Source organism: Balaenoptera borealis, assembly GCF_965194805.1.
Source record: "Balaenoptera borealis genome assembly, chromosome: 15".
In the NCBI taxonomy this organism is placed as follows: domain Eukaryota; kingdom Metazoa; phylum Chordata; class Mammalia; order Artiodactyla; family Balaenopteridae; genus Balaenoptera; species Balaenoptera borealis.
In genome coordinates this window covers 83168650-83195943 of record NC_138871.1, presented here as the reverse complement: position 1 = coordinate 83195943, position 27294 = coordinate 83168650, and the positions used below count along the sequence as shown (strand labels likewise).

Below are 27294 nucleotides of genomic sequence, written 5' to 3'. Positions count from 1 at the left end.
GTGCCAGATGCAGCATCTCCTTCATAGACTGTGTCACAAAATCAAAACAGCTGTTTGGGACTGAAAGCAACTTTCACTGAGTGCCAGATGGGCTGATAGATGCCTTCTCCTGATCCAGCCCTCCTGGAAATACACAAGCATTTCAAATATTTGAGTGAGTAATCAAGGAGGTGAACACCCACCTTCCCCTGAAAATATTTCCGCAGTGCCCATACAGGATCTTGGTGATATTTTCCCTTTATCTTTATATATCTGAGAGTATGGCTGTATGTAGAGTATTCTGGTGACACGTGCAGACTCTGCTGCAGGCAAACAACTCACTCCCAATAAATGTGGATGTCAATTCACATCCACTGTGTCTTTCTCTCTTTTCCCAACCCTCCTGGGAGCTCTTTGAGTTGGCTGTGCTGTGTAGACATGCTTCTCTTGTGTCTTGTACTTGATTTGGGAATCACCCACCTATGGTCTGTGGGTGGTGAGGAATATTGCCACAGCCAGTGGGGGCTGGCCCAGCCTAGCTCCCCTGTTTGGGGAGAGAGCATCACAGTAAACATATGAATAAGCCCACAGGTACCCTGTTGTGTCTGCTGTGAGAAACCTGAAGTCTGGAGAGACACTCCTTTCTTCCCTCCTATCTAGGCTTGATGGTGTAGACTAGTCCTATCCAGAGGCAGGGGATGAATAAGATGATCCCTTAGAAAATAGAAAAGTGGCTAATAAACACATTGAAGGTAAATCTTACCTTCAGATTAATAAGAACAAAAATACAACCAAAAATAAGAAAGGTTTTTCACGTGGGCATAATAGCAGAAAATTATATTTGAGTCAGAGCAGAGATTTTGCAGTGCTGGTGGGAACATACATTAGAAAAATCTGAATATAAATAATTTAGCTAGTATGTATCAAGAGCCTTAGAAGTTTTAGAAATAATTCCTTTCTAATGATTAAATGTTCACAAATGATTCTTTCACCCTTCGTGTAATCTATGTGCAAATTGCCACATCTGTTATCTTGAAAAATAAGATTTCTTCATTGGGTGGAATTCATCTTAAAATAGATTTTTTTCAAGAAGAGTATATTGTGAATGTTTTTTCTTTATCCTTATGTTTCTGAGAATATGGCTATATACAGAATTCAAGGGTCACACTCATTTTATTCAAAAGTTCATGGGCGGGCTTCCCTGGTGGCGCAGTCATTGAGAGTCTGCCTGCCAATGCAGGGGACGCGGGTTCGAGCCCTGGTCTGGGAGAATCCCACGTACCGCGGAGCGGCTGGGCCCGTGAGCCACAACTACTGAGCCTGCACGTCTGGAGCCTGTGCTCCGCAACAAGAGAGGCCGTGACAGTGAGAGGCCCGCGCACCACGATGAAGAGTGGCCACCGCTCGCAGCAACTGGAGAAAGCCCTCGCACAGAAACGAAGACCCAACACAGCCAAAAATAAATAAATAAATTTATAAAAAAAAAAAAAAAAAGTTCATGGGCAATTGTGTTATTGTTTTCTATCATCTCATGCTACTGTTGGTAAATTCTGAGTCCATCCATTTTTTTGCAGTTTTGTGGGTAAACGTCTTTGCCAGGACACTTGTCAGTATCATTCTTTTATCCCCAAGATTCAATACTATCATCAAAATATAACACAATGTGAGTCATTCTCACAAACTCTTCTTTGAACATACCACACCCTTTAGGATTTTGGATCCAGGTCTTCATTTCCAGAAATTTTTCATTTGTGTATTTGAATTTTTTGGTTTAAGACATTCTTTTTACTATATTAGCAATATTAATTATCCCAAAGTGTTGGCTCCATTGCTTATTACCCATATCTATTCTTTTTTTATTCTTTATCTTTTTCTTGTTTTATGGACTTTTTCTCATTCTATCCTCTATGTCACTGTCTTAGTTTTCTGTAGTGCCATATCAGTTCTATTTTTGATGTTTCTAATGCCCTTTTAAAACTTCTGCAATGGTATTCTATTTTTGTGTCCTTATTTTCTTTATCATTGCTGTCACCATGTATCATTCATTTCATCATCTTCTCTTTGCTCTGATCTTCTTAACATTTATATTCTCGTAATTTCCTTGAAAATAAAAAGCACTAAATCTAAAATTGGCTCCATTCCTTGAGGGGGGGGTTACATTTTTCCAGAGTACTCATAATCTGTGTCTTTCTTTTTATTTCATTTCATCTTTTGACACAATTTTTGCATTGCTTTCATATTGTTTTGCTTTCTCTCTTAATTCTCTCTGAATAGAGGCTGTTGCAGCTAGGATGGATAATAGCCAATAATGGTGTAGTTGAATCAAACATGGGCTGGAGGGTGGGATATGATGGCTTGAGTCTTTGCTCAGTTCTTCAGCTGCCTTGGAGGGAAAGAGGAGAGCTAGGACATTGGTCTTCGGCAGATGGCACTGGCTCCTTTTCCTTGATCTATAATTTTATTAAAATTTCTTCAGAGTGGGGACTGGTCATCAGTCTGAGATTGAAGGCATGTTCTGCCTTTACTCTGTTCTTCCATCTGGGCAGTCTAACTAGTCACATTCATATGAAAGGTTTATGATTCCATGGGCTTTTAGTTTGCTGCATCTTACATATGCTTAATTTTTCACCCTTCTGGACTTCTGGGGTCCACCAGTCTGTGAGCTCCTGTAGGTCAGAGATTTATCCATAGTCCTTGTACAGCATGTTTTCACCTAGCACATGTTCAGAAAAAATTTTTAAAAAATCTTTCCAGTTGAATTGACTGACAGACTCAAGGTCAAGAGCCTAAACATAAATTAATAACCACATCCAACATTCTTGGTGATTTCCATGACATAAAATTACAATGAATAAACATGGATGGTAGCAGGAAAGCAGGATTTACTGAACATTCCTATCTTCTGTGAAACAGAACTTTAATTTTTGCCATGAATTAGGGGCACAAGGATCGGGGTCAGATCACATTCATCCATTTTCCTAGGCAATAGGAAAGCCCTGGTGAAGATATTTGGCCACATTGCAAAGAGAGATCTCCCCCTTTCTTGAGATTTCATGCTGCGTCCTTACTTATGTCAATGCCTCAAGTGCCATATGTAGATATGTGTAAATGAGAGGCAGTTTAAAACAAGGAAGAATATAGCAGATTTCAAACCGTTCTTTCTATGCCATTACATACACTATAGTATTAAAACATAACAAAAAAGAAAATTAAAAAAATCTGTTCTAACAATCTGCTTCATGAATCTTGAAAAATATACCAAACAAATCACCCCAGATGAGATGCATATCTCAGTTCTCACCACCTCAACCCAATAAAGACAATCCCACGGGCCCAAGAATGGAGAAGTCAGGAGAGGTCAGCACATACATCCTCTTCCTTTAGACAGGACTGTAATGAAATCATCGTTGACCAAGGGCTGTTAATGGCTCTGGCTGACCAGAGCACAACAATCATTTCCATTATTCTCCATAGGATTTGTGAATGGCCACCTCCTTCAAGTCCTATGGCCTATAAACCAGATCACATCATGTCCAAGTGTCTGGTCAATTCTGCATGGGATGGTGCATGACCTCACAACTTCTAGAAGATAGCAACTCTAAGCTCAGCATAATGTGTCCATAATTAGGACGTCCTTTCATCCTTTTGTAAAAAAAAGAATGAAGAGCTGGGATTCTTCTGTTACCTCCAGCTTCCAATTTACAAGCTGATGGATTTGTTCACTGACCCCTGCAGGAGTCAGCTTGGAGACATGCAGGTCTAGGTTCAAATCCTGGACCCATCACTGTGTGGTCGGGTGGGTTTCCTCCATCCTGAATAATGAGGTGCATACATACCTCACCTGGTCTTTGTGAGTTCGGGGGGACTGTCCACCTAAGGTGAAATGGAGACATCATTCATTCACAGGCTTCTTTATACTTACAGGGCCTGAGAAATAAAATTGGTATTAGTCCCAGGAAACCTGTGTTCTACCACTGACAGTAACCCCACGTGATCTTGTGCATGTTAGTTCCCCTCTCTGGTTTGACTTACCTTTTAATTATATGAGATTTGATCCAAATTGATCTCAAAGACCCTTTAAACTTTAAATAAAGCAAAGTTCTACAGAGCATTCTAATATTGACACCAAGACTACTCACTGGCAGAATATTACTCAGCCATACAAAAGAATGAAATAATGCTACTTGCAGCAACATGAATGGACCTAGAGATTATCATACTGACTGAAGTAAGTCAGATAGAGAAAGAGAAATATTGTAAGATATCGCTTATATGCAGAATCTAAAAAAAAAATGATACAAATGAACTTATTTACAACACAGAAACTGACTCACAGACTTAGAGAATGAACTTATGGTTACCAGGGGGGATGGGTGGAAGGGAGGGATAGTTAGGGAGTTTGGGATTGACATGTACACACTGCCATATTTAACATGGATAACCAACAAGGACCTCTGCTCAATATCATGTAACTACCTAAATGGGAAAATAATTTGAAAAAGAATAGATACGTGTATATTATAACTGAATCACTTTGATGTACACCTGAAATGAACACAACATTGTTTATTTATTTATTTATTTATTATAAGTTTTATTTATTTATTTTTGACCGTGTTGGGTCTTTTGTTGCTGCGTGCGGGCTTTCTCTAGTCGCGGCGAGCAAGGGCCACTCTACGTTGTGGTGCGTGGGCTTCTCATTGCGGTGGCTTCTCTTGTTGCAGAGCATGGGCTCTAGGCGTGCGGGCTTCAGTAGTTGTGGCGCATGGGCTCAGTAGTTGTGGCTCGTGGGCTCTAGAGTGCAGGCTCAGTAGTTGTGGCACACGGGCTTAGTTGCTCCACGGCATGTGGGATCTTCCCGGACCAGGGCTTGAACCCGTGTGCCCTGCATTGGCAGGCAGATTCTTAACCACTGCGCCACCAGGGAAGTCCTGAACACAATGTTGGTAATCAGCTGTACTCCAATATAAAATAAAAAGTTAAAAAAAAAAAAAGACTCCCTATTGACACCTCCTTGTCTTCCCCATGTAGTCTTAGGATTCCCTTCTCTGCTTTCTTACTTAGCTCTGTAAGGCCTTATGACCATTCTAGCAGTATCATACCTCGTGCTATCTTATAATTGCCTGTTTTGCACCCCTAGACTGTGAACTCTCTATGACAGCAACTGTGCTTCATTCCCTTGACATTCCTTGTGGCTTGACAAAGGCTTAGCACATAGCAGTTGCTCATTAAATGCTTGTTGAATTATGGTGACTTATCCAATTTATTTACCGCAACATTATTGAACACATCTGTTGGCAACCATAGTCTCTCTTCTATGGGCGTTGAAAACAGAGTACTTCTTAAATATTTCTAATGGCATAATTTCAGGTAAAGGCAGCCTTCCCAGGAAACCTCAACTTTCAATTCCAGTGAAACAGGCAGAGAGATGCTTATTGGATCTATGGATAAAGACAAGAAAAATTTTAGCATCCTTATGAGGGTAGATTTTCTAATTTGAATTTCGTTCATTGAACAGCTTACGAAGTGCCAACTATTTGTCATATATAATACTACACACCGGGGGACAGATTAGAGAATAGAATGAAACAACATGCCTCAGTTTTATAGTTAACTAAGCCATTTGAACTTGGAAAACTCACTCAAATTTAATGAGCATCCTTTTCTATATCTGTTGAAGATAATAATCATCGTCTTTTATATCTTAAGAGGCTATTATGGTTATCCCATGAGATTTTGGACATGAACTTTATTGATAAACTGTAAAATGTCAGATTAAATAAAGGCAGTGATAATCTTTCTAGATGCTTCCCCTTCTCTCTTTTTTAACTTTTTTCTTTTTTTTTGGCCACATGGTTTGTGGGATCTTAGTTCCCTGACCTGGGATCAAACCCAGGACCTGGGCCCTCAGCAGTGAAAACGCAGAGTCCTAACCACTGGACCACCAGGGAATTCCTGTGCTTCTGTTTCTCTTAATTAACATTGTTTAGGTTTAATAGCTGCTCAAATACCTAATATATGCATACTTTTTTTCCCCCTGTGTTTCAGGGCAATGGGATAGTTTCAGAACATAGACCTGAGAGCAAAGTTCCATGACTTCATTTTTCTTTCATTAGTTTCTGCCTTCCCTCGGCACCCATGCTTAGTCCACTCTTAGACAAATAAAGACTATGAACTACACTGTTTGTATTTGTAATGTCTCAAATGAAAATTCTCAATTACTAACTTCTTCCCTTTGGATACATTTGACACTAATTCTTTGTGTTTTGATAACACTTGATCAGCATTTTATGTCTCTTCTGCATCTTTCTAGAGAAATATTAGTGTGAATTATTGAAAAACCTCACAGTTAGCTTCTTTTAAGGCTGGGAGAGACAGCGGAGGTGGCTTGTCCTCTCCTATCCTCGCTTTGTTGGGGAAGCCTAGTGATTGAGAGAAGACATGGCCTTATGAGGGGTCTGCAGTAGAAGGAGCTTGGCATTGGAGTCAGACAGTTCTGTGTGACTTTGAGAGAGTCACTTAACCTCTCTGATCCTGTATGTTCTTATCTCCAAGAGGAAGTTACTAATCCCTAATTACAAAACTACTGTAAGACTGGAATGCAGTGGGAACCAGTACACCTCTGTGCTCTGGGGCCAGGTACCCCAGAGAGTAAGTGCATATTTGAGGTTGGGGTCCAGAGCATCTGGGTCCCAGGCCTGCTCCGGTTCCACTACAGACCCCCACCTCTTCCTCCACTCACCCCCCACTCCCGCCCCCCTCACACCCCACCGCACACACTCCAGAAAATGCTCGGCACAGATTTACCATAACAGCCTCCCTGCTTTGTCTGCCTCAGAGGAGCTTACGGCCAGAATGGGCCTGGGAACAGTCGGATGAGGAAGCACTGTCATTTGCAAACACATTTCTTTTCCATTTAAATTTCTTGCACAGGGATTAGTTGGAGAAATACATCTCAGCTAGCTGCATGATAAGAGGCAAACGGAGTTCACCAGTCCTCAAAGTCGCACCGTGGTGAGTACAGGTTGATGTGGAAGGAGCTAGAGATGAAGGGGCCTTGACTTTTTACCGTGAATCTGATGAAATACATCTCCTGGCTGCTTCCAAACCCTCCTCCGATTCCATCTCTGAAGCCTTGGGGTCATTTCTTTTCTGAGCTGCTCTTCCCACACAGCCTTTCTGATAGCTGTAAATTCACCTTTTGTTTTTTTTCTGTGCAATTACAGGAAGCCTTTTGTGTAGAAAATTAACATGAGTCTATTTACATTCAGAGATTCTTGGGGTGGGGTAATTCAATGGCTTAGTTTAAGTGTTCCAAAACAATTCTTTCTTTGTAAAGGACACGCACTTATACAGCGTCTTTATTTCTGCTTTGGGATTCTCACTGTATCACCCTGCCTCATTGGCCAGTTTTGCTTAATTCACACTGAGGCGTGTAAGCCACCTAATCCTCCCACTCGGGCTGAGAACTCCTCAGCGCAAGTTCAGGGTCTTCAGTTAATTCCTCAAGGGGGCTGAGAGGGAAGGCAGGGGATACAGAAACATGTAACCAAACAGGGTTAGGGCCAGTATGAAGAGGTGAGTGCCATTGTGTGGGTCCGCAGCAGCCCTTTTCTTAGGTAATCCCCCCAAGGTCTGTTGTAAGGTAAAGACCGTGACCATCATTCCGTAGATGGGGAAGCAGCATGTAGGAGAAGCAGGGCTTGGTTCACCTGTACCATGAGGCCTCTCAAACTTGGAACCAGAGGTCAGGGATCACGTTTGGTTTTTTTTTCTCTGTATCTTTGGTGCCTGTTATCCCCTATGGTTAGAGATCAATAAATATCTAATCAATGAATATCCCTATTGGTAAAGATTTGCTCTATTTGGTACTATTTGCTCTTCAAGGATGAGATAAATATCCAGGAAACCAAAAAGTGATACCATTTACTGTTAAAGAGATTTAACAGCCCTGAGCGTGTGTGGTGAGGGGGATCTTTCTTCTGACCTCATTGTTTACAAGCGATGTCGAGGAGTGGAGCCGGGTTTAGGGCTGTGCTAGGAGCAGAGTTCTGGGTAGAGTGAGCGCTGTGGGTTCCCAGATTTTCTACTGGAGCACTGGTTTCTAAAGCCCAACATGAAACCAGCTCTCACTGCGCTGCCAAGGCTGGGACACGAGGGACTGAAGTCCCCTTGTTCTGAGAGGATGAGTTTTGTCAAAAGAGAATGAATAGCTCTGGCTTTGGCTCCAGCAGCTTTCTGCCTATCGAAGTGTTTTCCTTCACTCAGGCTAGGCTGAGCTGCATTTCAGAGAGGCGTAAACAAGTCTGAAATCCTCAGGGGATCTGGCACAGGAAAATGAAGTCATTTTACATTTGCGGCGTGATTCAAATTGGAATTGCACAAGTCAGAACGACAGGATGCTGGAGTTCTTTGTTTAGTCCTGTGCTTCAGGAGCCCAGTTTGCTCCAGCTTCCTGAAGGGAGGAAGTGGAGATGTATGGAATCTCCATTTGCATTATATAGTCTTCAAGTTTCTTTTCCCTAACGAAAACATCCAGTCTAAATTTTACATTCATCTCAATAAAAGGCAAAACAAGGAGCCATTGAGCCCTTGCAGTAGGACTGACTTCACCATCCGCCCCAGTGTCATGGGGAAAGGGCTTAAATTCCTTCCCCAAAGGAAACCCACACAACTCTTACTTCATCCGGCTGGGGGAGGGGGTACGGGAAACACCTATGAAATTGTCCTTGGACTCAAGGACCCCACACAGGACAGTAATAGGGCTTCTAATCGCTTTTGAATGTTCCCTGATCGGGCTGGTACCTCCTGGGTCTTTCACTTCCCTGCCTGCAGGTTTAAGCAATGGCAGCTGCCTCTCCTTTCCCTTCTCTCTTCCTGATGACGCATCTCTTCATGACATCATCCAATCTACCACATTTAACAAGCGCAACGTCCCAGTAGGGTGGGTGTTGCTCCCACTTTACAGAGAGGAACCTGAAGTGCAGAGACGATGAGTGAGTCTCTCAGGGTCGCATGGCTGGTGAGAGAGGCGCCATCTCTTGGTTTACAGATACTCTCCACGCTTTTTCCACCAAGTCATGGTATGCCTTGAAGTTTACAGTACTTTATTCTGTACCAAAGGTTAGCCCAGCTGTCTTAGTCAGCTTGGGCTATTTACAAAATACCATCGACTAGGCGACTTAAAGGACACATTTATTTCTCACAGTTCTGGAGGCTGGAAAGTCCAAGATCAAGGTGCCGGCCGACTCAAGGTGCCAGTTCTTGGTGGGACCTGCTTCCTGGCTTACAGACAACCACCTTTCTGCTGTGTGCTCACCTGGCTTTTCCTCTGTGTGTGCAGGTGGAGACAGATAAGGGGGTCCTTCTCTCTTCCTCTTCTTTTTTTTCTTTTTTTTTTGGACGTGGACCATTTTAAAAGTCTTTATTAAATTTGTTACGATATTGCTTCTGTTTTATGTTTTTGGCCGCGAGGCATATGGGATCTTAGCTCCCTGGCCAGGGATCAAACTCGCACCCCCTGCGTTGGAAGGCAAAGTCTTAACCACTGGACCGCCAGGGAAGTCCCTCTCTTCCTCTTCTAATCAGGACACTAATTCCATCATGAGGGTCCCACTCTGATGACCTAATCTAACCCCAAACACCTCCCAAAGGCTCCATCCCAAATACCTTTGCACTGGGGGTTAGGGCTTCAACATATGAATTTTGGGATGAAGAAAGCATCCAGTCCATAACATTAACCATTTCTATTTTTTACCATCCTCTGGAAATAAAGAACTTGGCCCATGTTCTTTCAGGGCTGCATTAGAAGATGTTCCTGTGGACCACCCAATGAAGTACCTGTTTCTTCACACTTGTGCAAAGCTGAAAGTTGTTACTAACCTCAGAGGTCTTTCTTGCTTGCTCAGGTGCTCTCTCCAGAAGTCTTTTGTTCTTTTGCTCCCAACCATCGGTCTCCAAGCTACCTCATCCTTCTGTCAGAATGCTGAGCAGATCTTCAGGCAAATAGGGGTCCCTGTCTACCTTGGATAAGCCAGACTAACAGAAGTGAATTTGTAGATAGGACTTTCCCTTTGCCCAGTTATAGTATCCTGAAGTTGGAATCTGCTGTTCTGAGAATTTGCATAAATGAACCTCTCCTCTAAATATCTGCTTATCCACCCAGCAGAGGGACAAGGAGAACATAATTCTGCTTTTTCCTTCTTTCAAACCCTAAGCCTTAGATATGCATTGGAGTACAAATAAACAAATTTTGGAGAGCCACAGGGCAAGGAAGGCTAACAAAAATCTGGCTTTTTGTTGTTGTTGTTGTTGTAACCTGGCCTTTTGAAGTGAAGTAGAATTGTGCTTGTGTAGCCATACAAATTGTCCCAAATGGCAGACTGTTCCAAAAGAGCCAAGATGCTTTTCTAGATATAAAGTGAGTTGGTGGCTGGCAGCACCAAGTGCCTGCTTGCGGAGCTTTCATCTGGAAGGGACAGGATGGAAAGGCTGAGCACTGATGCCCCAGCGTTGCCCCTTGGAAGCTGAAATGTCACTGGCCACAAAAAAATAGATCCCTTCGCCTTTTGCATAATCCAGGCATGTGGTTTAGAAGAGAAATAATTCATTTAAATCTCTACTGCCCCTCAATTTTATGTAAGGCAAACTCAATTCCATTTAATTGAATGTAGGTTGGCTGAGAACTTCCTTGGGGCTGGGCTGCGTTGTGGACACAGTGACAAATAAGATACGGTCTTGGCCCTCGAGGGTCTCGTGGTCTGGAAGGAGAAGCAGTCGGGTAAACGTTATGATGTACAAAGATTGGTCACATCCTGTGGTATAGCAGGATTGTCTCGGTTGACAGCGAAGAGTGTGTCAAGGCTACGGGGCAACCAGGAGAGACGTCAGCAGGTGATAATAGCTGGGACTTAAAGGATATGGATGCCTTAACCTGGCAGTGAGGGAGCAGCATGGGTAAGATGTCAGACCATGTTCCAGGCAAAGGGAACACTGGTAGCAGAGGCACAGAATGGTGAGAAAGCCCTGAGCGTTGGTGGAACAAAGTGTTGGATGTGCGAAGGCGATGGTGGGAAGGGTAGCAAGGGCCAGGATTACTGATGGGGGAGGGGGGCTATGCTTGCCCCACTCAGGGATCTGGACATTAGCCCATTGTAATGCAAAGCCACAGGATGCTTTATCAGCAAGGAAAAGACACAACCAAAATGCAGATGAGAATGATGGCTGTGGAAGCCTGGTATCAGATGGCCTGGTGGGCAAGACTTGTAGCAAGGAAACAAGGGACTCTTTGGGGAGACGATTCCAATTATCGAGGAAGAAATGATGATCCCCCACCCCCCGCCCCACTTTTGAAGAGTGCAGGTGGGGAGTGGGGAGAGACTGGGTCTGAGGAATAAAAAAGGCAGGATTGCCAGTTACCGACTGGATGTCAGATGCCGGGTAAGGAAGGAGTGCTGGAGAGCAAGTGAACCCAAGTCAACACGTAAAGACGGATGCTCTGAAAACCCCCGGGCTTCTCTGACGACTGTGATTGTTCCTTTGCGGTGGCTGTCACTGCCGTCCTTGGACACCTGCGTCAGATTCTCTGCTCTTAACGTCTGAATCTCTCCCTCTGTTTTTGCAAACAGATCCCCCGGTACCAAGCAAATCAGAGCCTGCATGGTACTTTTCCTCTGACTTCAGACAAGTCATAAATTTTGGAGTTCTTCCACAGTGAACTTTCACATCCTGCACAGAACGCTCTGGCCCTCAGACTCAGCCTTACACCATTTGGTGAGACCTTTGGTGAATATTCAAGGTCTGGGCTTATGACACAATATTTTTTCCTGGTCTGTTCATTCTTGGCACAGTTTGGGACTAGCATATTGGAATGGGCGTTTCCACCCTGCTCAGTCACATGGTCACCCTCTGACACTGAAGCAAATCAGACCATCCATCCCCTGGATCACATTCCTAGAGTCTATGTGGGCGAAAATAGACTCAAGTGCATCCCTGAGAATACACGCAAATCATAAAGCTCACATACATTCAAATTGCTTTTTAGAAACAAAGACCGTGAAAACCGAAGCTATAAAAGTATGTGAATCATCAACCCAGACATCTTCCCCCCAGGCATGCATGACCCCCTGTTCCTTCCCGGATGCTCTTCCTTCACAAATTATGGAGGCTGCTGACATCCTTCTGGGGAAAGGATTATCTGATTCCACAGGCAGTTAAGAATAACATGTAAATGTCATTTAGCTGAGCGATTTCTACATGGATCAAAAGACACACTCGAGTTACTAACAATGATAGCCAAACCCTTTATTTCAATAAAATCACAGCAAACCCGCAAAACTCTCCCAACTGAGTTAGCACCAGTGTGGTGTGGGAGTCATTCAGACATTCCTTCCAGGTTAGTAGACTATTTGCAATTCAGCTTTTTTTTTTTTCTTCTTCTTCTTCTTCTTTTTTTTTTTACTGATGCGCATGTTATATAACCACCACCAGCCACAGGGGAAGCTAGAATCCAAGGCTTCTCAAAATTTTCCACTGAGTATTCAAAGCCAACAGAAGAGAGTGAATGAGCTCTCCCTTGCTTTATGGTGACATGGCTAAAACTGCCCTTCCCGGTAGATATCAGAATGAGAGATGCTATAACATAGGGGTTAAATTTATGGGCTCTGGAGGTTGGTGCTCTTGTGTTTGGATCCTGATATCTTTAGGAGCTGTGTGGCTTGGGCAGCTTCTTTTGCCTCTGTCAGTTATCATTCTTGCCTGCTTCACTGATTTTATCTTCCTCATAGGGTTGCTCTGGGTTAATGTATATTAAGCTCTTAGCACAGTTCCTGTGTATAAGGGCTCAATACATGTAAGCTATCATTTAAAAACAAAATTGCAAGTTTCATGTTTCATTTAAATTCAGGCAATGTTGTATTTTCCTCTAGAGCTGTCTCTATTTTTTTAAGAAAAGAATGTTTCCCCCCAAATTTCCAGTAGAATTGGCTTTTCCAGATGAGGTACCACGTTTGGGCTTGGCTCTGCATAAACCTTGGTATACTGCCCCAAACCCAAGAGAGTCAACACCCTGATTTGAAAAACAGTCATCCTGAAGAGAAGGCAGTGATGCTTCATTAAAACCTCCTTGAGGATTTATTGTTATTCATTTTCTGGATAACTGAGCAAAAAACCAATCCTTGTAGGTAAAATTCCCATGGAATGAATTACCTAATGTCTTGAGTTGATGGGTAAGGTCTAGGAAAAACCTGATGTCTACACCTGTTCATGGCTTTGTTGTTCCTAAAGAACTTCACTAGTAGATCTTACTTTACCCACAGGCTCCTGAACGATTTCTGGTTAGCACTATGGAAAACAAGGGCCACTGTCCAAATCTGGAGATGAAGAAGGTGACGGAGATTGTGGTGAATATAGTTTGTGACACTGAAGGAGCTCTGGCCTCTGAGTCAGGAGACCTGGGTTCTAGGCCTGGGTCTCTCTCTCATTTGCTCTGTAGTTTTACACAAGGCTTTTGTCTTCTTTGGATTGTTTCTCCATGTGTACAAAGAAGGAATGGTGACCGACCTGGATAATCTCTACCGTCTCTTCAAGCTCCAAAATTTCAACTACTTGCACACTCCCTAGTACTCCCATGGTTAACATAAGTTAACTCCTTTTCTTCCAGAAAACAGAAAGTGTAAATAAATTTTTGTAGTAGCGGTTTGCCTCCACATTAGGCATTATTTTTTTCAGTATATCACTTTGTTCACACTATTCTGAGAATTCTGTTTTGAAAAAAAAATGATCGCAAAACTATACATTATTTCATTTAAACCCCACTATCATTTATCTCAACTTTCAGATAAGAAACTGAATCTTGCTCTCTGTAAATCAGTCTAGATCTGGATCTGATCTGTCCCCCCATCACTGGTCAGGCATTTCTGACTGCTTTGCAGAAAGTCCACAACTTGACCGTGTGTGTTCACACCAGTGGTCATATCTCATGCACATGGCTTCCTAAGTGACAGACACATGGTAGATTCATGGTGGTAACTGCAGATTATTGAAATTGAAATCCATGAACTCAGAAGCCTCTGAAACATTTCAATGTAATACCAATTCTAAATACAAACTTAACTTTCGTTTGCTTTCAAGGAACAATGTCATTTTGATGAAGAAGTCTAAAAATAAAGAGAAATGTTATTTTTCTGAATCAGGAGGAAACCAAACAAAACACTGACCACAATCACATTGCTTCAGCACCAGCATCATTTCAACATCCTTTTGGTTTCTCTTGATTCTGGTGACTCTGTGGTGAATATGGAGAGCAAGAAGGAAGAAGAGTTTAGAATACAGCTGAGTTTAAAGCATTTGTTCTGGAAATATCAGGGCCAAGAACTTAAAATCAAATCTGAGCCCTTTGCATAGGAGATTTGGGGAAATTAACAAAAAGACTGATTCTGACTCAAGGAGAGGGAGTTTATCGAAAACTCAAAATATTTTCTTGAAATCAAATTTCTCTTGCAAGATGGCATTTGAATACATTAAGGATAAATAGCCTGCAAACATATGGATTGAATTTCCCATGAAATGTACATGAATTTCGTTATTAAGGGGGCACAAACTTCAGAAAGATAATTTGGCCTCTGTCAAAACCAGAATATTTCAGAAATCCTTCCAGAGACTTTGCCAAAACCCGGAGCCACTAGGCTAGTCGATCCAAATCAGCTTCCACTTTAGCCAGTATCCCCAGCAGCCTGGCCAAATGAAACAGGGAACTCAGCATCTTCTGAGGGGGACGTTTGCCAATTTTAACCCTGCAGACATGTTCAAGGGCTTCCAGCTGGCCCTGTGAGCCAAGAGTACAATTCGAAAATGCTGGAGTCTCTTAGCATATCTGCTTCGGGTTACTTTGATAGATGGTGAAGTGAAAGCTGCCAGGCTCCGAACAGGATCCATGCTATAAACTCTTTGCAAAAGCCCCACTTCCTTCTGCTGGGGCCAGGTTCTTCCCACCCCAGACAGTCTGTGCGAGAACAAAAAACAAGAACTATTGTCAAATTAACAGCTCTCCCCCCAAAACTATGGCAGGTGACAAGATTCTCGGCCATTGAGTTCCAGCCAAAACATGTCACTTTGTTTTTTTTCTCCTGGGGGAGGCTCTGGGAACCTGCTGTGAGTCAGAGTGAGGGGGTGGCAGCAGAGAGTAAATGTTGCTTGAGCATCTTGTCTGGTACTGATGAGAATTAGTCAATTCTTGGAAAGAGGGAAGAGTTTTCTGCCTGCTACCCACTTCCAGATTCTCCCCTTGGCGTTGGGATAAAGAATTAGCCATCTAATGTAATTCTTTTTTTTCACCTCAATACATAGATGTTTATTAAATTTCTCTCAGCGTCAGGCTCAGTGCTGGGCTCTGGAAAGAGATAAATACATTCAACTCAGCCTCTTCTCTCAGTGGACTTACAGGTTAGTGCAAAATTTCCCTGAGTGTGTTTACAGAACATTAGTCCCTGGAGATGAACCATTGAAACAGTGTACCGTGTCTAAAAGTTTTAGAAAATGTTGAATTCTCTGTCATTCTTCAGGGAAATACACAATACCAGGTCACCATATTAAAGTCTTTGAAAAGTCTTCCAGTAAGGTAACTAGCTTAACATGGCTTTCTCAAACTTTTAATGACCAATAACCACCCTCCTACTTTATCCCCCAGGATGATTTCCCACAGCAACTTTGGGAAATAACAGCCCAGTGCCAAGAGCCAAAATTACACTTTTGTGAGACAAGGATAATATTTATAGAAAATCGCAAAGTATGGAATTAGCACAGAAGAAAAAAGGTAGGGAATCGAGACCCTCTTGAGAAGATGATATTCTAAGTAACTTTTGATAGATGAATGCTATGCTCTGAATGTGTCCCCTGCAAATTTATGTGTTGCATCCTAACCCCCAAAGGTGATGGTATTAGTAGGTGGGAACTTTGGGAGGTATTTAGGTCATGAGGGTGGAACCCTCAGGAATGGGATTAGTGCCCTTATGAAAGAGGTTCCAGAGAGCGCCCAGCCCCTTCCTTCATGTGAGGACACAGTGAGAAGATGTTGACTTTGAACCAGAAAGTGGTCCCTCAGCAACCACCACCTTCGTCTTGGACTTCTCAGGCTCCAGTACTGTGAAAAATCAATTTTGGTTGGTTATAAGCCACCCAGTCTGTGGTATTTTGTTATAGCAGCCCAAACAGACTGAGATGATGAGTGAAAGTTTTCCAGGTAGAAAACATGAGAAGGGCATTTCAGGCAAAGAGAAGAGCACGTGCAAGGATGTGAAGTTTGCAGGAGCAATGCTCTCTCTCCTTTGGCATGTACGTATATATGTTAGCAGTTTGGGGAAACAGATGAGAATAACAGCAGAGATGATGCTGAAAGGGCTAGAACTGGATCTTGGGGTTCTCATATAGCACTCCATCATTTTGAGCTGTAGGTAAATATTAAAACATGAAGTTTTTTCCAAGTTCAGTTTCTTCCTGTTTAACACAATGACTTTCATGTATGGTATGGGGAACTCTTTTCTACTGCATTCATTCAGAGTCACAGAATCAAAACTTTTTTAATAATGAAGGTCTCTGAAAACAGTTAGGTATGGCTTCTGCTGTTGACGGACAGCCACCTTCAATGCGCACATTTTGACCCCTGGGACATAGGAGGCAAACTTACTAGACACATCTACTCAGGGACAAGCAGAGGGCAATGCAATGGTCTGTATTGGGAATGTTGAAGAATAAGGCAGAGTGAAGCTGAGAATCCAATGGGTAAACTAGAGATTGTCCAGGGAGGAAGGAATGAAACCGATGTGGTTTTACCATCTGAAGGAAAATTCAGTGACTGCATGCTCTATCAGGCAGAAGGAGTTCTAGAAAGAGTGGTGAACTGGAGTCAGGGGGATTGGGATCTTGTTTCAGCTTGAGCACAACTTGCTACATAATCTTGGGGAAAATGGTTTCCTTGTAAAGTGGAGGGATTGGACTATGAAACATAAGGAACGTGTCAGCTCCAAAACACTGGCAATCTCTTACTGCTAGCTGGTGCTCAACATTAAATTATAAGCTAAAACTAGATTATATTGAAATTCAAAAGATCACAGGCAAAGGGGAATATTGGTTAGCTACAATGTGCTAGACATCATTCTACACTCTGAAATAAATTTTTCATTAACCCTCATATCAACTACATAAAGTTACTTTCATTCTCATTTTGCACATGAGTAAACTGAGGCTCAGAACAGTGGCCCCAAGTTCTCACAACTCCTAAGCGAGAGAGGTAGGGTTCAGTAGCAGGGCAGTGTGATTGTAAAACTCTTTGTTTGCATCACACTGTCCATCACCCTGAACAAAAATTTATTAAGTGCTCTGGAGTGGATTGAGTTACAGAATGGTCCGCCCTCCAGAGTCAAGAGGATGCTGTTAATGGAGCAGGGGATAAGACGGAAAATGCTGAGGCAAAGAATTTCCTAATTGGGCTTCTCAGCACAGAAGTGTGACATCATGCAGGGGTAGCTCATGGAGTCCAGCCGTTTGGGGTAAACAGGGAGCAAATACAATGGTAACCAGGTAAGCTGAGCCCACTTGCACGAATTAGCTGCCTCTTATCAGCCTCGTGCCTCTTCCACCAATGTCAGATGGGGCTAGCTTTACTTTAACATGGTCCATAAAACCCCAACCCCAGAAAACTTGACCAATTTGACTCCACTTTGAGGAATAGCCAAGAGGAGAGAAGTCAAGTGGCTAATTTCAGATTCTGTCTGAACAACTTCATGATCACACCGCAGAGCTGGCTTATCTGAGCAAACCTCTTGATGCCATGGATGATGGAGCATGTTAGTCTGCTGGGGCTGCCATAACAAATATGGCAGGCTGGATGGTTTAAACAACGGAAATGAAGTTCTCACAGTTTTGGAAGTTGGAAGTCTAAGGTCACGGTGTTGATAGGTTTGGTTTCTCTGAGGACTCTCTCCTTGGCTAGCAGACAACCATCTTCTCACCGTGTCCTCACCTGGCTTTTGCCCTATGTGAGCATCCTTGATGTCTCTTCCTCCTCTTAAAAAGACACAGGTCCTATTGGACTAGGATCCCACTCCATGACCTCATCTAATGCTTTTGGAACCAAGAAATATGATTCAACCAAACAACCTGGGCTCTTTCCACGCTGCTTTAGTCACAGAAGCCAGTTTCTCCACCGGTTCCTTTCTGTCTTCTGTTCAGGCCCTGGTTTTCCACTTTGCCTGCACACTCTAGTTTCCTGGGGAGCTTTAAAAATAATGATGCCCAGGTTCCACCACTAGAGATTTTGATTCACTTGGTAAGGGGTAATCAAATTTGAAAATGCAAAATGCAGTCTGGGTATCAAGGGTTTAAAGATTCCCCAGGAAATTCTACTGAGCAGCCAAAGTTGAGAACAATTATTCAAGTAGTTTCATGTATTGAATATTTATTCAGACTTTCAACTTAAGTTCATGAGAAACTTACTTCTAAGCTGCAGTTTGTAAATCTCACCTGATATGGGAAAGTGGGATTGTAAATGTGTTTGGATATCCTTGATTAGAAATACATACATACATATAGATAGATAGATAGATGATAGATGATAGAGAGAGAGAGAGAAAGAGAGAGAGAGCACTTCAAAATGAAATTAGCAATTTAGACCCTTACACGTAGATATTTATTCCTCCTACGAACTTTCATTGACCAATTTCTATGTGGTGCCATGTAGGCATTCCACCCAGGCCCACAGGAACGACAAAGCTGAAAAGACATTTTGTCACTGCTTAAGGGAGTTACAGTTGAATGAAGAAAGCACACATTAATGTCACCTTTATAAAAATGTGCTAATTGCCGGGGGAAGAGGAGGAACAAGATCTCTCTGATCCTAGAGAATTTCTCGAGGTAGTAAAGGGAGTGAGAGAGACATCCTAGGCAGCAGTGAGTTGCACTAAAAGCCCAGAGATGTGACAGCTGATGGGGCACTCAGGAAATGGCAAATAGTCTGATGCTGGTGAGTCAGAGTTCAAGGGAGAAGTGGCTGGAAAGGTACTTTGAGATTAGATGGTAATAGCCTTGAAAGCTAGACTAAGGAGTTGGGACTTTTTATATCAATCCTAAGGTTTTTTTAAAATTAGAGGTAACATTGTTTTAATGAAAATTATCTGAAAGCAAGCAAAGGGCAAGCATTGGAAGAAGGGAGGACAGGCTGAAAGGAAGTTTCTAGAAACAATCTAGGTAAACAATTATGACAACCTGAACTTGAGAATTGGCAATGGGGATAGAGAGGACAGAAAAGATGGGGAAATGGGCAGTTGGTGAGCCCAGGTTAGTGACAGAGCCAGTATTTGAACTAAGGTCTTGGTTTGCATTTAACACATGTGCACATACACAGACACACCCACAGACACACACACTGAGGACAGAATGTGTACTAGGCACTGTGCTGGAAGCTGGGGAAACATAGACAGCGTCTCTGACCTCACTGTGCTTGCAGTTGAGAGGGGAATGCAGAGAGAAAAGAAGCCATGATCCAGTAGAAATATGATGAAAAAGGCAGTAGAGGGCATTATGGGGACAAGTAAGGGAGAAAGGCAGTGGACCCGGACTTAGAGGGGCAGAGAAGCTTCCCAGTGGAAAGGTTGGACGTCTAAGTGGAGATCAGAGAAAGGCGTTGTAGTGAGAGGACAGAGGAACAGATGGAGAAGGAAGTTGGATTCCAAGTAGAGGGCATGGCAGCACTCTTGCCTGGTCAGTCCAAACTCACCCATTGAAAGGGCCTCCGACTGCATTGCAATGTGTTTCCTAACGTAAAGTTCCCGGTATCTGTGATCCTTTGGTGATTCCAGCTCATGAGACCTCAGTCTCCTGCTCACTGGAATCACCCACAAGGGATCGGAGAAAGTCACACTGGAAAAGATCTTTAAGGACCCCCATTTCAACCCCTCAATTTACAAAGAAGGTGAATAAAACCCTGGATAAAAAGATGATGAAGCAATCTAGAACTGGAACCCAGGTCTGTTGTTTCCCCGTCCAACGTCTTTCCTAATACGCCATGCATGCTTCTTACATCTGAGTTTAATGTCAAGGGCACTCCGTGTCCAAAACTTCTTGCCAGAGTTTTTATGTAGGTTATTTTACCAATGTGTTCACTTATAATTATTAAGTTCTTACAAACTGTAGCAAACAATCTCTGTTACCAGAATGCACAACGTCCTTTGCAGTAATTCTGTTCACCTCATTCCTTTAGGACTTACATTAATTCTCTCATCATCTTGAGTTTTATTACTCTCTTTTTCCTAAGGCACAGATGAACTCAACGGTTGAATTGCTTCATCATTCAACTAAAAGTTTCATTTCGGGAGTTCCCAGGACAGGTGCATTTCCTTAACTTCTGGAAGTATCTGCTGCAGGCATGCTTTGGGGCATACACAGGACAGCCTCATTCCCGTCATCATCCGTTTTCCATCTCAACCTAGAATCACACTCAACCAACGCTTCATTGAGCAAACTCCATGCTGGATACTTCCTAGGCATCTGACCCTCCCAAGAATTCAGTGTACTAACTATTACTATCCCCATTTCCAAGTGAGACCAGCCATCAAAATAATTTCTTTCAAATGAGGATGGTGGGACCTGACCAATGGATGTTTCCCACTCTCACATGAGTCTCCAGGAGACGAAGGTAACTGGCTGCAAGCTAAGAGGGAATCATTCTCATCTGGGCCAATTTCTTTGCTTGGGGGAGACCAGCCATCACTTAGTCCTGCCTCTGGATGTGGCACTCTGGTTCCTCTGACAACTCAGCTTCGCAAGGATGTATGAGAAAGCCCGTGGGGTCAGGGTGACTGACAGAGGGTAACTTGAGCATGGGGAGGAGGTGGGAGCACCCTGCCTGGAGTTATGACCCAGAATAATGATGTGTGAATCCTGCATGACTCAGCTTTCCAGGCAGGTAATGAGAACCTAAGGAGACAGGAGCTTATTTAAGAAAACGTGCATCATTGATGTGGCTATTTTGGGAGATGAGAGAGAGAGTTTGAAAAGGAGAAACATGTGAAAAGTATTCCAGCTGAGTGAGTGTGATAGAAAACTAAGATTTCCCTTCATAATAGAATGGTAAAAAGCAAATGTGTCCTGGTCTTTCAAGTCTCAATATTGGAAGAATGAGGTGTTGGGGGCAGATGTTGGCGGATCTTTGTTCTCTGGATGTACAGATTGTGATTTGGGGATTGAGGGATTTTGGAAGGGATTTGCTCCTGCATTTCTTTCTTGTTGCTAGGAGAAACCAGGCTTCAAGTGGGACTGGAGCTGGAGATTCCCCACAGCGGCCCTGGAACACGCTGGACCTTCCCTGTGATAAGACGCATTGCTCTTCTCTCACAGCACGGTAAGAGCAGAATCCTTTTTTTAATCAATTGCAGGAGGTCCACGTGGAACGGTGATCAGCTCGGGAGAGGATGGGGCACAGGAGCAAACAGACTCCATATGGCTCTGCTGCCTTTGAAGCAGATGTGTCAGCTGTGGGGCTGACATGTGTTCTTTCAACATCATTGAAGTCCCAAGGGACAGGAGGATGAGGCGAGTTTGAGATGAGATCTGAATGCTGCTTGCCCTGTTCTCTCCCGGGTTCTCTCCATAGCCTCCTGCCTGGGCTCGCTTCCAGGCATCTACGTCCAGCCTTGGACCTCAAGTAGAAAAGGGGCCTCCGATACCTTTGATTTTATCTTTCTCGTTTTGTTTTTCCTGAATCTCTGATCTTGATTTGCTCCCAACCCTCCTGACTTCTAATATCATCAATTGTTTATTCAGTCAACACAGATTTATGGAGATCTTTCTAGGTCTCTGGAAAGAACAGGACATGTTCAGGTGACAGAAGGAAGGTGGTGTGACTTGAGGATAAGTAGTGCTCTCAAAGGACGATCCTGGAGTGACTTGGCAGAATCATCTGAATACTTACTAAAAATACAAATGCTTGATTCTCATTATTGAATCACGGTCTCTGGTAAATTGATTGCAAAAGTGACTGTGTTTTTTTACCCTTTCCTGAGTCTATGACCTTTGCAATGTGACCTGACAGCTTTTCCTGTCAAACAGTGGGACCTCTGTCTCCACTCTTTGAATCTGGACTGGCTTTGTGACCCACTTTGGTCAACAGAATGAGGTGGAAGTGTTTTTAAGCCAATTATGAGCCTAAGACTCAAGAAAAGTCTTCTGGAACCCTGCTACCACCCTATAAACAAGAGAAGGTGAGTCTGCTAGAGAACAAGAGACCACATGGAGGAGAGCCAAGTTGTCTCTCTGGGGCCATTCTAGACTAGCCTGTGGCAAGCCAGCTCCTTAACGTGTGAGCAAGCTCAGCCAAGATCAGCAGAGCTGCTTACCTGACCCACACCTGGTGACAGACGCATCAGTAAGTCCAGAGAAGACCAGTGGCTTAAAACAATAATCATTTGAACAATAATAACTGATTATGTATTAAGCCACTAGATTAGGGTGATTTATTATACAGCAAACCAAACTGATACAGAAACCAAAAATATGGACAAGTGTTTTTGAGAGTGAAATAGGCAGAAGTTAGATCCAGTAGGATTTTGTAGTGCATGATAAGGATATAGCATTTTTATCCTAAGGGTTATGTGAAGCTATTGAAAACTTTTGAGCATGAAAGGGACCCAACTAGCTTTGTGTTGTACAAACATGAACTTGGCTACTTTGTGGAGAACGAGTGGCAGGAGAAGGGGTTTAGGATGGATCAAGGTAGATTGAATTGAACTTGTAGAAGTTTTGTTTTGTTTCACTTTTTTCTTTTAAATATATATACCCTGAGATCTGACTATGCATTAAGTAATAGGATTATGAGGAATCCTCTTTGGTCTCAAGTCTAGTAGGAGAGAGTTATTATGTATTTTGACAAGTACCAGGGAAGAGGTACACTCAGGTAGTCATGGTAACATGAAGAAGTAGCACCTAGCCCAGCCTGGGGGGAAATGAAGAACTCAGTCCAATTGGTGGTAGCTGAGGATGCCGGGAAGATGAGGAACATTATTTCCTAGGAAGAGGAAAGAGCTTAAGTGAAATTCGGTATTACCAACATATAAAGATGAGGTGGGAAGCAGAGGGAAGTATGATGAGATATGAATGCAGGGGGCAGGTCATAGAGACTTCCTTGTACCTATTGAGATTATAGATGGGCAAGTCCAAATGAGGCTAAGTGACAGAGTTTCCCAATGCCTGAGATTTGAATGGACTGGTGGTTAGAAGAAGATCAGTTGAGAAGGGTAGGACCCTGCTTTGGGAGCCCTTAGGATGATGTGTCACCATGGCCATCTGACCTGACAGATGACCTAACAGGCAGAGCTGCTTGTTACCTAGGAGGCTGATGGGCAAGACAGAGAAATCACCACTAGCCAGACAGCTCCCTTGATTTATCGATTTTGGCCGAGGCTCCTAGGCTAGCCCTCGGCTACTCCCGGCTATCTCCTGGAAGCCAGCAGTCAGTGGAGGCAGGAAGAGAACATGTTTTGCTGAGGTACCGCCTCCTCCCCAACGTGCTTGGCATCCTGTGCTGCCAGCCTCCAGCTGTCTGTCTAGATGGAGCCCAGCTTGGACCTGTGAGGTACCAAACCCTGTGATCCACGCCCACGCACTCCTGGCCAACAGGAAGATGAGCACCAAGGACAGAATCTGCACTGAAGGGGTTTGGGGTCTCCTTTTCCCGTGAGCACTCTGTTCCCCCCCGCCCCTGCATACCATGGAAGTCTCTGCTCACTGCATGGCCATGTCTCCAAATGTGCACTGAATCTGCAAGAGCCCCCCCTCTCCTGCCCCTGCTGACCGTGTCTCAGACACCAGAACAAACACCATTTCATCACATAGTCACAGGTCCCTGGGAAAGTCTCAAAGCTTCTATAAGTAGTAATCATTTTCAAAGATTGAATGCTTACATGTGCCAGAGTGGGACCCTCCTGTGATCCTCTTATCAGCCTATTCATGTCACATAGCAACTCTGTGAAAGAGACATTATTGAGTCTATTTTCAAGTGTTAATGAGGAAAACAAAGCTTTGAGGAGTGAAGAAACTCACCCAGGATCGCACAGTTACAGATGCGGAGAAGTCAGGATTTGAACCCAGAACTACTTAACTCTGCGTGGAGTACATTTCACATATTAAACTACATCGCCTCTGCTGTCCAACCTCATCATTTGTAGATGAGGACAAAAGGACCAGTTTGCTAAGATGCATGGCAGAGCCTAGGTCTCTCAACCAAGACTCTGGACTCCCATTTCCTTCTCCCTTGGGACACCCACATATTTTCTTTGGTGCATTTCCCAGGCCACCACTCCAGGCTCTCCTCAGTAAGCCTGGGAGGCATGAAGCCCTCTGGAGATCCCAGGCAGTATCTGTGGACTGCTAGCTCTGATGCTGTCAGCAGAGAGAGCACAGGCGTAGGCAGGCAGGAGGCCCTGATAGAGAGCTGCATGAGGTGTAGGGTACCACATGGAAACCCTGGACTCCTCATCCGACATTCACACTGGAAGGGCTCTGGTAGCAGTTAGGACCATAGGGTTTATTGTGATCATTTGAGTCTAACCTTTGTCTTCCTTTCCCACCTGCTCCTCAAGCGATCCCTAGCTTGAGGGCTCAGAGACATAAAAAGTTGGAAGGAAATTAGCACCTTACCCCACTCTGAACACATACACATTTCCCAACTTCTTGACTCAATAACAAAGAGAATTTTCTCCCACAATGTCAGAATATCTGGAGACAAGGAGCTAGTTCCTAGCTCCTCCCAGATCAGGAGAGTTTCTTTCCTTTTTCTGTAACTATTGACCCTGCATCTTCCCCTGGAAGTACTTGACTCAATTTAATGAGCTCACCTCTGTCACCTTCATCTTGCCCACATCACTGGGGTTCTGTGGAGTGAGAACTACACCCTGTAGAAAACACCTTTTTCTGTTCCTGAGCACCTACCGCCCAGAGTCTCAGTTGCCAGGGATCATAGAATCAAGGCGGGATCATAGAATCAAGACAGGATCAGCTACATAATTTGTGCGGCCCAATGACAAATGAAAATGTGAGGTCCTTCTTCAAAAATTACTGTGCATTTCGAGACCTGACAGTAGAGTGTTAAACCAAGCACAGAACCCATCTGAAGTTGGACACTCATGGAGCCGGCCCTCAGTGGAGCCATAGACATGGGGCAGAGATGGAGAAGAGAGGAAAGGTAAAGCTGAAAGATTTTACCTCCATCTACTGAGTAGGGTGATCACACTTACCTTGCCAGTTGTACAGCAACTATCAGTAATATACAGAGAAGTGTTAGATGTTATTTAGGGGAAGTTCCTTTCCCTGAGAAAGAATCTGATTCAAATCCCTCTTTCGGCAGAGGAGGAACTGGAAGCCCAGAGAAGAAAAATGGTTTTTCACCATTTATCCAGATAATTCATTTGTGGTGGAGCAGGGATGGGGAGAGCAGGTGTCCTGATTCTCAGTCTGGTGGTCTTTTCACTAAACCAGGCCACTTCTCCCCTCTCCAGCTGCCTTGGTTGTTTCCTGCTTGACTAACGAGGTAGGGCCTTGGTGCTCATCGGCAGATGGTTTGGGGACTGAGTCAACCATCTGTAAGACTGGCCACCACTTCCTGCCCAGCTACTGGGTCCCATGACTGGACTGCACTGAAATAAACATTATCCTTCGTCACAGGATGCTTGGGGCGAGAGGATATCTTCCTCAAATGATTTCTCACATGGTTTGCGATGAAGTCGCTTTCTCTGTGCATAGTCACTTTGTGGTCACCAGAAGGCTGCTCTGGGCATTGACAAGTGATGTACCTGGTAGTAGTGTTATTCAAAGGCTACACTGTAGACAAAGGTAGGGTCCACTGGATCCCTTTCTATTGAAATACCACTGACCATGGCTTTGTCAGTGCTTACTAATAACAATGATACAACAAAAACACCCTCCGGTATAAACTTTGGGGAACTATAAACCATTGTCCTATTACATATCATCACTCTGATACCAGAGGAAGGGCAAGGCTACTACGATTTTACTGTAATTTTTCAGAAGAGAACACTGGCTCAGAATGACCTGACTACGTGCAAAGTCACATTTGTATACATAGTAGACATGGTGGTTTCTGAGGAAGGAGATTACATTTGATTAAGTTCTTTATCTCCTGGGCCTAGGAGACAATTATGAACTAAATCAGTGATACTTTTGATCTCTAGATTTTACTCAGTCAGAACGCAATAGGCAGACTTCCCTGGTGGTGCAGTGGTTAAGAATCCGCCTGCCAATGGAAGGGACATGGGTTCGAGCCCTGGTCTGGGAAGATCCCACATGACGTGGAGCAACTAAGCACCTGTGCCACAACTACTGAAGCCAGCGCGCCTAGAGCCTGTGCTCCGCAACAAGAGAAGCCACTGCAGTGAGAAGCCCGCATACCGCAGCGAAGAGTAGCCCTTGCTCGCCACAACTAGAGAAAGCCCGTGCGCAGCAACGAAGACCCAACACAGCCAAAAATAAATAAATAAATAAATAAATAAATAAAACCCAAAAAACCCCCGCAATAGGCTAGATTGAAAACAAGATGGAATTCAGGGTCCTCTATTCCATCCTGTCTTCCCTGACACTCATTCTTGGAAACTGAAGCCTGGCAGATCTCTCTGCCACTAAGACCTTAATCCTGGTGCTGCTCTTACCAGGATCCTGGTCAGTAGGATGACCTTTGGCAAGGATGTGGGGTTTGGTCTTACGTTCCCTAGTGATCGTGTTGGAAAATTATGGTGCTAGTCTCAAAGTCATATGGATTGGTTCTCTGTGGACAATTTCACCATAGTTTATGAATACAGCTGCCATTTTTTCTCTTATGACTCTTGACTCTGTTGTTTAAGGGCCCAGATTTTACCCCAGGCTTCAGAACTGTATGTGTCACTCTCTGCTAGACTTGATTCTTGGGTGAATCTCAAGCATCTCAAACTCACAATGTCTCTGAGCGCCTCTCCCTCCACTCTAAATATGCTTTCCCTATGGATTTTCCTATCCCAGCTGATGCCAACATCTTTATGTATCTTCACTCTTTCCTCCCCTTTCTCTGAAATAATGACTAGGTTACAAAATTCTGTATGTTCTACTGACCTCCCTGCCTCCAGTTTTTCTATTTCCAACCCATCCCCCACCCTGACTCCAGAGTGATTCTTGATTATGTCTCTCCCCAGTGAATATTTTCCCTTTTATGTATTGTTTTGCCAAGCACTATTCTCATTCATAACAACCCAAAAGGTAATTATTAATACTATTTTGCAGATG

The 27294-nt window shown here is 43.6% G+C and overlaps 1 long non-coding RNA gene across 1 annotated transcript in view; it reads left to right on the top strand.

The window, feature by feature from the left end:
* The first annotated feature begins 1475 nt into the window (after window positions 1-1475).
* Window positions 1476-27294, top strand: part of LOC309612170 — a 69062-nt gene continuing 43243 nt past the window's right edge. Inside the window, exon 1 of the long non-coding RNA XR_014235024.1 lies at window positions 1476-21370. This is a non-coding gene — a long non-coding RNA (uncharacterized lncRNA). The remainder of the gene's footprint in view (window positions 21371-27294) is intronic.